Source organism: Periophthalmus magnuspinnatus, chromosome 8 (assembly GCF_009829125.3).
Source record: "Periophthalmus magnuspinnatus isolate fPerMag1 chromosome 8, fPerMag1.2.pri, whole genome shotgun sequence".
Taxonomy (NCBI): domain Eukaryota; kingdom Metazoa; phylum Chordata; class Actinopteri; order Gobiiformes; family Gobiidae; genus Periophthalmus; species Periophthalmus magnuspinnatus.
Genome location: NC_047133.1, coordinates 10554296 through 10565981, shown reverse-complemented (window position 1 = coordinate 10565981; position 11686 = coordinate 10554296).

The following is an 11686-nucleotide window of genomic DNA, read 5'->3' as shown; positions in this document are numbered from 1 at the left end:
CGGGGTCCAGGACGAGACAAGGTGGTAGAGACAAAACAGACAATACCGGAGCAGGAGCCAGAGGAGCTGGGACGGTCCAGGGAGCAGCAATCTGAGGGCAGCAAAAATCCAGTCAGCATCGAAAAGGCAACAAGAGAGTACAAAAAGCAGAGCAGGAATAGTCACGTTTGACACGCGGACGATCTGGCACCGAGTGTCTGGTCCTGGCTCCTCTTATCCACGGCAGGTGGCGATGATTGCGCTGATGGGATGCAGGTGCGCGCGGGAGGAGCCAGGAACTCAGCCCAGCTCCAGGTTCAGACAGGTGAGGGAGGGGAAAGGCACACAGGGAAACAACACAGATGACGGAATTGCATGCATCATGACAGTAACATACAGAGACGCAGGGAGGGGAAAGGCACACAGGGAGACAACACAGGTGACGGAATTGCGTGCATCATGACAGTAACATACAGAGACGCAGGACCAAATTTGGCCAAATGGTGACTATCAGAGGATCATAGTCATGGAACACATTACCTTATGTCAGGAACTGTGGGTCCTTTTCAACATTTTAAGAACACTCTGAAACATTGGTTGAAAAATAATCAAACATGCTCACACAGGTAGATTATCTTCTTCTTGGGGCCTCTTGAACTCAGAGAATGGTCTACTGTGGTTAACTTGTTGTCATGTCTATGTGCACGTCTGTGTGTTTCTCTAAATGTTCTCTGTTTCTGACCTGCCTTAGGAAAACGGATGTACCTATTGTTTATTGCATGTTGTTACTGCGTCGCTGGGCAAAACACGTTACCCTCCTCGCCCATGTGCTGGTTAAAGGGGCCGATTGTGCAGTTTGACAGAATCTCTTCGAATATTCTGGCCCAGTTGTAGCTACAGTGTTGTGTGTGTGTGTGTGTGTGTGTGTGTCAGGACTACTGTGTTGTGCTCTGAGAGGTTTGCTCAAACTTGTAAATACCAAAACAAGTGTCTCTTTATATACCATTCTGTCGTATCATTATTCCATTATTATGCAAATTGTTCTACTATTTTGAATCGCTTAACACAGAAAGCCACATCTCCACAGAATCACGCTGAAGACGTTTCTAATGGGAGCTGGAAAAAAAAAAAAAAAAAAGGAAAGCTGTTTTAAGACACTGATAAAGAAACTGTACCAAACTATTCAGACTGTATCTTTTGTAGCGAATCGTAAAATTGCTAAAAACTCAATCTCATTTGTTGAGTAAAAACACGACTTCTCTCCTGGGTCCGTCTGCTCGTGTTTAGGGCCACAGTCACACACCAAGAAAATCTGTGTTTGCTAAATATTTCTCACATTTTTAACAAAAGTAGCGACGATTTCACAGTGGATCGTGCCAATTAGCTCTGCCAAGTCCACAGCAGTCTGGTGGCAGCTGTTCACTTCCTCTGGTTTTGCTGAAAAAAAAAATGAAAAAAAAAAAAAGTCTCAAATTTGTCAAAATTCTGACTTTCGCACAAAAAATAAAATCATCTGTTTTTTGTCATCCGTTTGACAGATTCTTAACTTCCTTTTCAGACGTTTGTGTTTAAACATCTGCTGAAAACACGCGAGGAAAAACAAGATATCTTTAACCAAAATATGGCAGACTTGGCAACTTTACTTCTTGTTTATCATATTTGGATCTGCAGCTTAACCTCGCGCTCTCCTCCGCATCCTCTGCTCCATGTGACCCACTCCTCTGCTCCTCTGACCCACTCCTCTGCTCCTCTGCTCCATCGGACCCACTCCTCTGCATCATCTGCTCCATCTGACACTCACCTTTTCCTCTGCCCCCTCTGACCCTCTCATCTGCTCCTCTTACCCCCTCCTTTCCATCCTCTTTCCATCTGACTCCCTCCTTTCCATCCTCTTTCCATCTGACTCCTTCCTCTGTATCCTCTGCCACCTCTGACCCTCTCTCCTTTTCCTCTGCTCCATCTGACCCTCTACTTTGCATCCTCTGCTTCGTCTAACCCTTTGCTCTGTATCTCGTTCCTTCTGACCCTCTCATCTTCTCATCTGCTCCATCTGACCCTCTCATTTGCATCCGCTTCTCCTGTCACCCTTCTTTCCCTACATCCACAAATCTCCTGTTTGTTCTTCTTCTATGCCTCCTGTTAGCAGCTCAAACCTTAACATCCTTTTACCCATATTTTCAAATATACAGTTGAAACCAGACGTTCACACACGTTTCATGTTTTAGGTCAATTAGGATTATGACAATGATCTTTATTTGCTAAATGCCAAATGCCACTTCACAAAATAGACGGCATCATGGAAAGAACATTATGTGGAAATACTGAAGCAACATCTCAAGACATCAGCCAGGAAGGTAAAGCTTGGGCGCAAATGGGTCTTCCAAATGGACAATGACCCAAAGCAAACTGGTGGCTTAAGGATAACAGAGTCAGTGTTGTGAAGTGGCCATCACAAGGCCCTGATCTCAATCTCGACCAAGGCAGCCTAGAAACTTGGCTCAGTTACATCGGTTCTGCCAAGGACGAATGGGCCAAAACTCTTGCCAACTATTGTGAGAAGCTTGTGGAAGGAAATATCCAAAACGTTTGGCCCAAGTCATACAGTTTAAAGGCAATGAGACCAAACGCTAATGACATTTATGTAAACATCTGACTTAGAAAGTAATGAAAAATTGTCTTAAAAATCCTTCTGTCATTATTCTCAGATAATTTTGGTAATAATAATTGACCTAAAACAGGAAATGTTCAGTCTGATTTCATGTCAGACAGTGAGAAACAAAAGCGTATGTGTCTTTTTATACAGTGTATGTAAACATCTGGTTTCAACTGTAGATTGGGGCGACAGTAGCTCACTTGGTAATGCCCACTGAAGGTTGGCGGTTCGAATCCCGCTCTCAACATAAACATCAACGGCAGAATGGTCAGATCTATTGGCGCACAGATGAATCCTGGACAAGACACTTAATCCATCTCGCCAGTGTCTGTTTACATTGGTGTATGAATGTGTGTGTGAATGGGTGAAGCGCCTTGAAGTAGAAGGAAAAACGCTGTATAAAAATGTGACCGTTTACCATTTAGGTATTTTTATTAATCAAATTACATTGAATATCAGACATTCTTACTGAGAGTGAGCTTACCTTTCCACAGATCTCTGCCGTAACAGTCATACAAGTATCATTCCAGACAAAGCAAGAACATCTCCACTTGGATGCACAAATGGCAGAAAGTTACACAGTGCGTCTTTAGATTGACTGCACTATAAAAGAAATAAACATAAATAGACACAACCCAAATACTGTATGTCTCTCCTGTTTGAACATATAACTATTTTTATTATTTTATTACAATAACACACCATAATATTTTCACTTTTTTCCCATTTTCTCCTGTAGACACATTCACTGCTTTGCGTTACACTCTGATTTGTTTCTACTCTCAAAATCCACATTTGATTAGCGCTGATCCCTCCCCGCGTTTAAATGAATCTTTTTTATTGTGCTTTAACGCCATGTTGCAAGTCGCGTCTTCTTCCCATGATCCTTTGGGGCAGTCCTTTTTTTTTTTTCCCCCTTTCCTGTGGCGTCCTGACTTCGTTACCGCGGTTCGGGTGTTATTTCCCTGTAGGTTTTGGCAGAGCTGTGAGTGATGGGGCCTGGCTCTGTTTTTTGGGGGATTCTGGAGTTATTAGGAGAGAAGGAGGGAGGAGGAAGAGTGCGGGTGTAGAGGGGCTGCGAGGGGGTGGGGTTATCTGGATTATGGAGGGCGGGGGTGGAGCTATGTGCGTATGTGTTTGAAATTTGTGTGTGATATGTGTGTAGTTGGTGAGGTCACATTGAAATGAAGTGAAACGAGCTGGGAAATTTAAGAGTAGGGACATGGACTGGATATATAAACGGACATAGCTAACCTGCTAGCTGCTACGTCCGTCTTTTTAGTCTAAAAATATTCGGATCAACCTGCTCTACATGATTCTGGTGTTTTTATTGCACAATTGTGTCCATAAATCAAAATATGAACGTTAATAACAGACAAATCCAGCGCCTTCTTTTCCTGAGGTCGCTCCAGTCAGCGTTAGCAACAGGTTTGATTGACAGCGTTGCTAAGCACTCACTCCCTGCCAAACCAGCGGTGTAGGCAGAAAGAGGCCTTATCTTCAACAACCTCGCTCCAGATTGACTCTTTGGTTGCTATGATACTCGTGGTCGGAATTTCAAATAGTGAACTTGGCCCCAAATTCGTCGCTATAACCGCTAACCTCGATGAGCTTCATTTTACTGGAGCTGAACGCTACGGGTGACGTCACACTCACTTAGTCCACTTCTTTATACAGTCTATGGGTGGGGAGCAGTGTAAGTGGGTGATAGTGAAACCTGCTTGAAAAAATGCAGTCGTAATGTAAATTTGTATCACATAAAACGCTCCAGTCCAAAGCTCCAGTAACTATAGTTCAGTGTGGTGTGATTTGATGAGTGACCTTAACGGAAGGTAATGAATTCTTGATAGTGTTTAGATTCTAGACTGTGGTGATATCATACTATATTGTGGACAGAGCGTGTATACAGTTGTCCCTCGCTATATCGTGGTTTACCTTTCGTGGTCTCACTGTTTCACGGATATTTTTGTGCAATTTTTCATGCTTTTTTTACACTGTATGAACGTGCATTGTGTTCTGCGTCCTGATTGGCTGAGGGACTGTAGACCATTGTCCATCAGTCTCCTCCGTGCCGTGTCTCCTGTACAGTACAGAATGTGTTCAGACAAATTTACATAACCGTTCGATCGCAGTGTGACTCTGAAGTGCTGTATGTTTGCGAGTTTTCTCCCCGACAAAACCCCACAATGTCGATGAAACGTTCTGCACCGACAAAGACGTTTACGAAGGTTTGAACTTTGAGAGTGTTTAAACAAGAGAGAAATGTGAGAAAATGTTAATGCCTGTGTGAGAAAAGTGTATAAAGTGTGTGGTGAGGAGTTTTACAGCTGCAAAACATATAGAATAATTGTAAAAAATAAAGCCGACCACTTCACGGATTTCGCCTGTTACGGGGTATTTTTAGAAAGTAACCCCCATGATAAACGAGGAACCACTGTATTCATGTTAACATTATATTTTCAAAATCCAAAAGTTAAATCCACAAAAAGTTGTCACTAAATCCTTGAACTTGCTACACACAAAAAATTTACATTTAGCAGTTGTCATTTTGCCAGCTCATCTCCAATATCACAGGCCGCTCAAACGTTCTGATGTCACACTCTTCGCTAACGCCAGATTCATATATGTGTCATTCTGAACTGAGCTCTATACATTTATTAAACTGTGACGACTCTTGCTGAAAGGGAAGTTGAGTCGAACTCCAACACTGATTGGTCGAAGCATCACGACAGCAGAACAACCAATCCAACTTTTGTAAAATCCAGATGAGAGAAAAGCACAGACGTCTTTCCCTTTTCTCTAAAGATTCACAAATCACTTCCCTCTGCACATTTAAGTCTGTATTTCTGCTAAAATAGGCCAAAGCCGCCATGTTTGTTTGTAGTTTTCTCATGAGGATATCGCGAGAGTTCATCTTCCTGCATAAGGTTATTGAAACTTGGCAGCAGGTTGAAATTTAGATGGAAAAAAAAATATATCTGAAAGCAATTTTTGAAAGGAAAGATAAACTGATGTGTATTAAGGTACATCTGCTGCAGCTTGATTTATAAAACAAACTTATATTTATATTGTGTTGGACCAAAGTTTCTATTTTATTCCTGCTCTTAAAACATCATCAACATCTTAAAAGTATTAAGTAATGTAAATGTGCATATTATTTTTGCCGTGGTCCTTTTGCAAAGAGTAAAGTGCATTCAGTCTTAGCAGAAGTCAAAGATCCCAAATAGCACTGTTGCATTGTGGGATACTGAAGTAAAAATCACAGGAGCGTGTGATCCAGACCTGGTCCATTGGCTGATTTTGGGACAATCTGTGTGTTTGTGGAGGGGTGAGGGCGGGTAAGGCAGGTGAGAGGGGAGGGGTGTCCTGGCAGGAGGCTCCCGGACAGCTGGTATCTCCCTCCCTCTCACGCTCTCTCACTTCCTCTCTCTCTCTCTCTCCCTCCTGGTCTTCTCTTGCTCTCACTTACCCCAATCACCCTCCTCTCTATAGCTCTTCTCCCCCGTCTCTCGCTCTCTCCCCCTGCTCCACCCTTGCTCTCTGACTCCTTTCTCTCCCTCTATCTCTCTCTCAATCTCCCTTGATCCCCCTCTCCCTGGCCCTTCTCTCCCTTTTTCTCCCTCTCTCTCTCCCTTTCCCTCCCTCCTCCCCTCTCTTTGGGTCCTTCCTGTTTCTATCCTCCTCCCTCTGGCTCCTTCTCTCCCTCTCTCTCTCCCACACCCTTTCCCCCCTCTCTCTCTCTCTCTGGCTCCTCTCTCCCTCTCTCTCTCTCTCCCACTCTCTGACTCCTCCCTCTCTCCATCTCTTCTCTCTCCTTCTCTCCCTCCCTCTCTCCCACTCTCCTCCCTCTCTCTGGTTTATCTCTACTTCTCTCTCTCCCACTCTCTTCCCTCGCTCTCTGGCTCCTCCCTCTCTCTCCTTTTCTCCCCCATCTCCCCCACTCTCCTGCTTCTCTCCTTCTCTCCCTCTCTCCCCCTCTACTCCCTCCCTCCCATACTCCTCTCCTCCCTCTCTCTCTCTGGCTCATCTCTCCCTCCCTCCCTCCCTCCCCCTCTCCTCCCTCTCCCTGTCTGGCCCCTCTCTCCCCCTCTCCTCTCTCTCTCTCTCTGACCCCTCATTCCTCCCCCTCTCCTCTCCTCCCTCTCTCTGCCTGGCCCCTCTCTCCTCCCCCTCTCCTCTCCTCCCTCTCTCTGTCTGGCCCCTCTCTCCTCCCCCTCTCCTCTCCTCCCTCTCCCTCTCTGGCCCCTCTCTCCTCCCCCTCCCCTCTCCTCCCTCTCCCTCTCTGGCCCCTCTCTCCTCCCCCTCTCCTCTCCTCCCTCTCTCTGCCTGGCCCCTCTCCCCCTCCTCCCTCTCTCTGTCTGGCCCCTCTCTCCTCCCCCTCTCCTCCCTCTCTCTGTCTGGCCCCTCTCTCCTCCCCCTCTCCTCTCCTCCCTCTCCCTCTCTGGCTCCTCTCTCCTCCCCCTCTCCTCCCTCTCTCTGTCTGGCCCCTCTCTCCTCCCCCTCTCCTCTCCTCCCTCTCTCTGCCTGGCTCCTCTCTCCTCCCTCTCCTCTCCTCCCTCTCTCTGTCTGGCCCCTCTCTCCTCCCCCTCTCCTCTCCTCCCTCTCCTCTCCTCCCTCTCTCTGTCTGGCCCCTCTCTCCTCCCCCTCTCCTCTCCTCCCTCTCTCTGTTTGGCCCCTTTCTCCTCTCCTCCCCCTCTCCTCTCCTCCCTCTCCCTCTCTGGCCTCTCTCTCCTCCCCCTCTCCTCCCTCTCTCTGTCTGGCCCCTCTCTCCTCCCCCTCTCCTCCCTCTCTCTGTCTGGCCCCTCTCTCCTCCCCCTCTCCTCTCCTCCCTCTCCCTCTCTGGCTCCTCTCTCCGTTCCCGGTCCAGGTGACATCTGCGCTTCCTGCCCCAGCCCAATCTCACAAACCCCTAAAAGTGAATTACAACATTAATGACAGTGCTCTGCAAGCTGTCGTCCCGTATTAGCCGTCCATTACAGCGAGCGGGGGTACTCAGAGCGCCCCCCCCTGACCGGAGTACCCATCCCGTGAACAGACGTGAGCTCGGGCTTTATAGAGGCCGGCGCAGCAGTCGGGACATCACAGCCAGGTTTAGCATCTGAGCCGAGCGGAGGAGCAGATCACTCACAAGTTCAAGTCATGACAAAACTTCTTCGTCTGGTTTCAAAAATTTAAAGGGCCGGTACCTGATTTATTTTGGACGTAATTAAAGTGGCAGTGGGTAATTTTCTGGAGGTGGAAAGTCAACTGCTGCCATGGAAACAAGAATAAGAATCGGGTTTGTGGAGACGCAAGCCCACTCAAAATAAGGATGCATGTTGTTTTATGCACATATATTGTAAAAAAAGCAGCTCTTATGAGAAAAATCTGACTAATGTTGGGTGTCTGTGTCTAATTATAGAGCGATTTAGTCTCTGCGAAACAGGAAGTGCGCAGTTAGCATCCTAGCTTTTTACAGTGACGGCAGATTTCGCTCTGACCTCTGAAATTTATTCACTAATTCACCGTGATAAGTTTGTAATCATGCTCAAACTTTCTACAGATGATAAAACTAGCATGCTAACAGTGACTTCCTGATGATTAGACAACAAAACGCTTTATATTTGGATGCAACTTAACTCATTTAGCTTAGTTTCTGAATTTTGGTTCACTTCTCACTTGGACAAATGTGTTTTTTATGAGGGAACTGCATTGCAACATTGTTTTTTTTTTATTTATTTTATTTTTTTATTCTTAGCTTTACTTGTTGAATCACTGAAATAATATTCCAAGATAAGAGAAGATAAGGTGCAATAGGTGAAACCCTTGGGCGTACTTTTCATGCTCCAGTAATTATTTTTTTATAGAAGATGATTAATCATGATCAAATGTTCAACTTTTTTTTTCTCAAAGTAAGCGTCTGTTTGCTGGTTTGAACCTTCATTAATCTCATTTGCTTTTTCACTTCTTCAAGGTGAATCTTTTGCTCGGGACACAATGAAGCTCGCAACAATAAAGCCTACGTTTCCCACAATGCATTTCTGCTGGCTGACCTGACTCACCCCGTAAACACAGACGACCTTGAGCTACGTTACGGGCTTTTATTGTGAAAGGCACAGCTCAGAAGAATCGCAGAGCTTTTGTTTTGAAGGTTGAGGGAATAGTTCTCATTTTTTTGGACCGTAGAGACTGTTACGACGCAGCTCAGGTAGAGAAAGTGGAAGTAACAAAACAAGACAGAAAATTGTGAAACTTGAAAGGAATTTAAAAGGAATGTTAAAGTAAAAATTAACAAAAAAAGAGGCTGTGAACAAAGTAGTATTCACTGTGCAACTAACAGACACAAAACAAATCGGTCTCAGCGCTAAGTCAAAGGATCCAATTTACAAAAACACAAAAACGAAACAAGACTCACACAGAAGTGGCAGGGGGCGGGTCTTTTTAAGGCGTGGCTACCGCAGGTGAAGGCCCAGGATTGGCCAGGCTCTAGGGCGTCGCACCAATCCACACACAGGGCCCAGGATCCAATCAGATGCCGACTTTTGAGCAATCCTCCAATCATAAAATAGGTCTGTTTTTTGGGTTTTTTTTTTGTTTTTTTTTTTTTTTTTTGTAAAGGCACATGTCCTGCTCCTGTCAGCAGCTCTTCACATCAGACACATTGTTCCAAGAGACACAGTTGTTGTTTCTCAATTTGTTTTTACATCCAGGACAAATGTTGGTGTGTTCAGGGTCTTAATAAATAGTTTTTTCAAATTATTATTCATATGTTTTAGTAGGAGGTTAAATACATACTTGTAGTTTTGTTTTGTTTCATTCATTTGTTTGAGTCACCCTTTATTATTAATCTGTCTACACCTCAAAAGCTCAAAATGCTCCGTTCCACTTTGTGATGTTATGAAGCTGTAGTTTTCATCTAGCTAGCTACATTTTACCTTACGTTTAGTAGAGATTGGCATTTCCAGGGCTAAAATCATCCAAATCCAAATGGTAGTGAAGGTGTGTGGAGTTTAAAACACAGAGGATTATTATATTTTATTACCACATGACATCACAAAGTGGAACAGAGCCTAAATATGCAGTATTTGTGTGTTAAACATGTGAACGACTCCAGGTATGTTTGTGGTGAGGAAACAACATTCTAACATAGATCAGAAAACAGCGTAATATGAGTCCTTTAAACTGTACAAACGTGCTGAATCGTAAACACAAGCCTATATTGCAGCTGTCTGTGATTTCGTATGCAGATTAAGTTGGAGAATAAAGTTGTGTAATTAGGATGATGCTGTATAATCTGACTAAGCGATTGGTCTCAGCTGCAGATTGGGGCGTCCTCCATCTTGTTTGGGCTGGCTGCGTTTGAAGCGTTTGATGCGAGTCGGTATAATCCCTGTTTATTCTCTGTTTACCTTAAATCCGCGTAGATCTGACAGCTTCACTCAACGCGACTTCAAATACAAAACAATGGCGGAAAAAACCAGGAGAGGGATCCACAGCTGTAATTGAAACTGTTCATTAGCATATTGTTTGTCAGATGGAGAAGCCCTTATGGAAATGAGCTCACACTGCAAAAATATATCCACGTGAGTTAAAATGAATTCAGAATAACTATGTTAATGTGAGATATTCTGATGCCCATATGTCCATGAAGTAAGACAGTTGCACTACGTAACTTTTTCGCTTAATATTGTTTTGCCTGGAGTGTGCCACAGTAGGACTATATAGAAATAGACATGGCTAACCTGCTAGCTGCCGCGTTCCGAAAAGGAAGTGAGCATGGGCGCGTTTCCGGCTCCATCGACTCTGCCGCCAATTCACTTTCTATTGAAAAAACGTCACCCGTCTCTCCGTAACTGCTACTGTCAACCTCGTCATTTTGGTCTTATAATGTTCGTAATAACCCGCTCTACACGATCCTGGTCTTTTATTTTGATATTGTGTCCGTGAATCAATATATGAACACTAACAACAGACAAATTAGGCGAATCTTTACCTGATGTCACGCCCGCTAGCGTTGGCAACAGGTTTAATTGACACCGTTGCTATGCTCCTGCTCCCTGCTAAAAAAAAACAAAAACAGTATTGCACATGGGAAGTTGCATTACCCTCAACAGCCTCGCTCCTGATTGGCTCTTTGGTTGCTATGATACTCACAATCGAAATTTCAAATATACAACTGCGCTCCAGAGTTGTTCTTTTAAGTGCTAGCGTCGATTAGCTTGATTTGAATGGAGCTATGGGTGATGTCACACTCTCTTAGTCCACTTCTTTATACAGTCTATGGTTGCATCATTCAATTTATTGTTAAAAAAAAAAAACCATTTAAAAACATAGACATTACCTAACTCGGTCCCCATGAGAAAACGTGTTCTAATCAAATACAGCCACCATTACTGAGTTTGAATTGAAATGACGATTTATTCTTAGTTACAAGAATGTTTATAATATAATTGTTTATATTACAGTTTGGTAGTTTGATATAGTTTTGCTGTTGTTTTTCAAGATAATTGTCCAATCAGAAAACAGAATGAGCATCAGGTGAGTCTCCCATGGGTTGCCAGTTTCAACGCTGAAAATCCAGTTGGTTTTATCGTAAACACAAGCTTATATTGCAACCTAAAATGCCTCTCTCTGATCTGATTGTCACTACCTAAACCCCAGCACCTGCAGCCAATCATGAATCAGTGCTAGTGGCAAGGCAAGTTTATTTGTATAGCACAATTCGTACACAAGGTAATTCAAAGTGCTTTACAGAATCAGAAAGACATTAAAATCACACAAATCAAAACATAAATAATCACAAATAATCATCATAAAATTACCATTAAAAGAGAAGAGAAGAACAAAACCTTTCCTAGTGCAGCCTTTGCAGCGCAGTGAGTGAATTCTGGAGGTTCTTGGCGTTCTGTAGTATCTTTTTCAAACATTGTAAGCAAAGACGATGTACATTTCCTTTAACGTTTCACAGTGGATGGACACAGGTGCGAATGGCTGTTTTTTCCAAGCGTGTATCACCAAGGCACAATAATATTCTTAGGGCCCATTTTTGCAGGAAAGGTCATCAGAAATACTAAC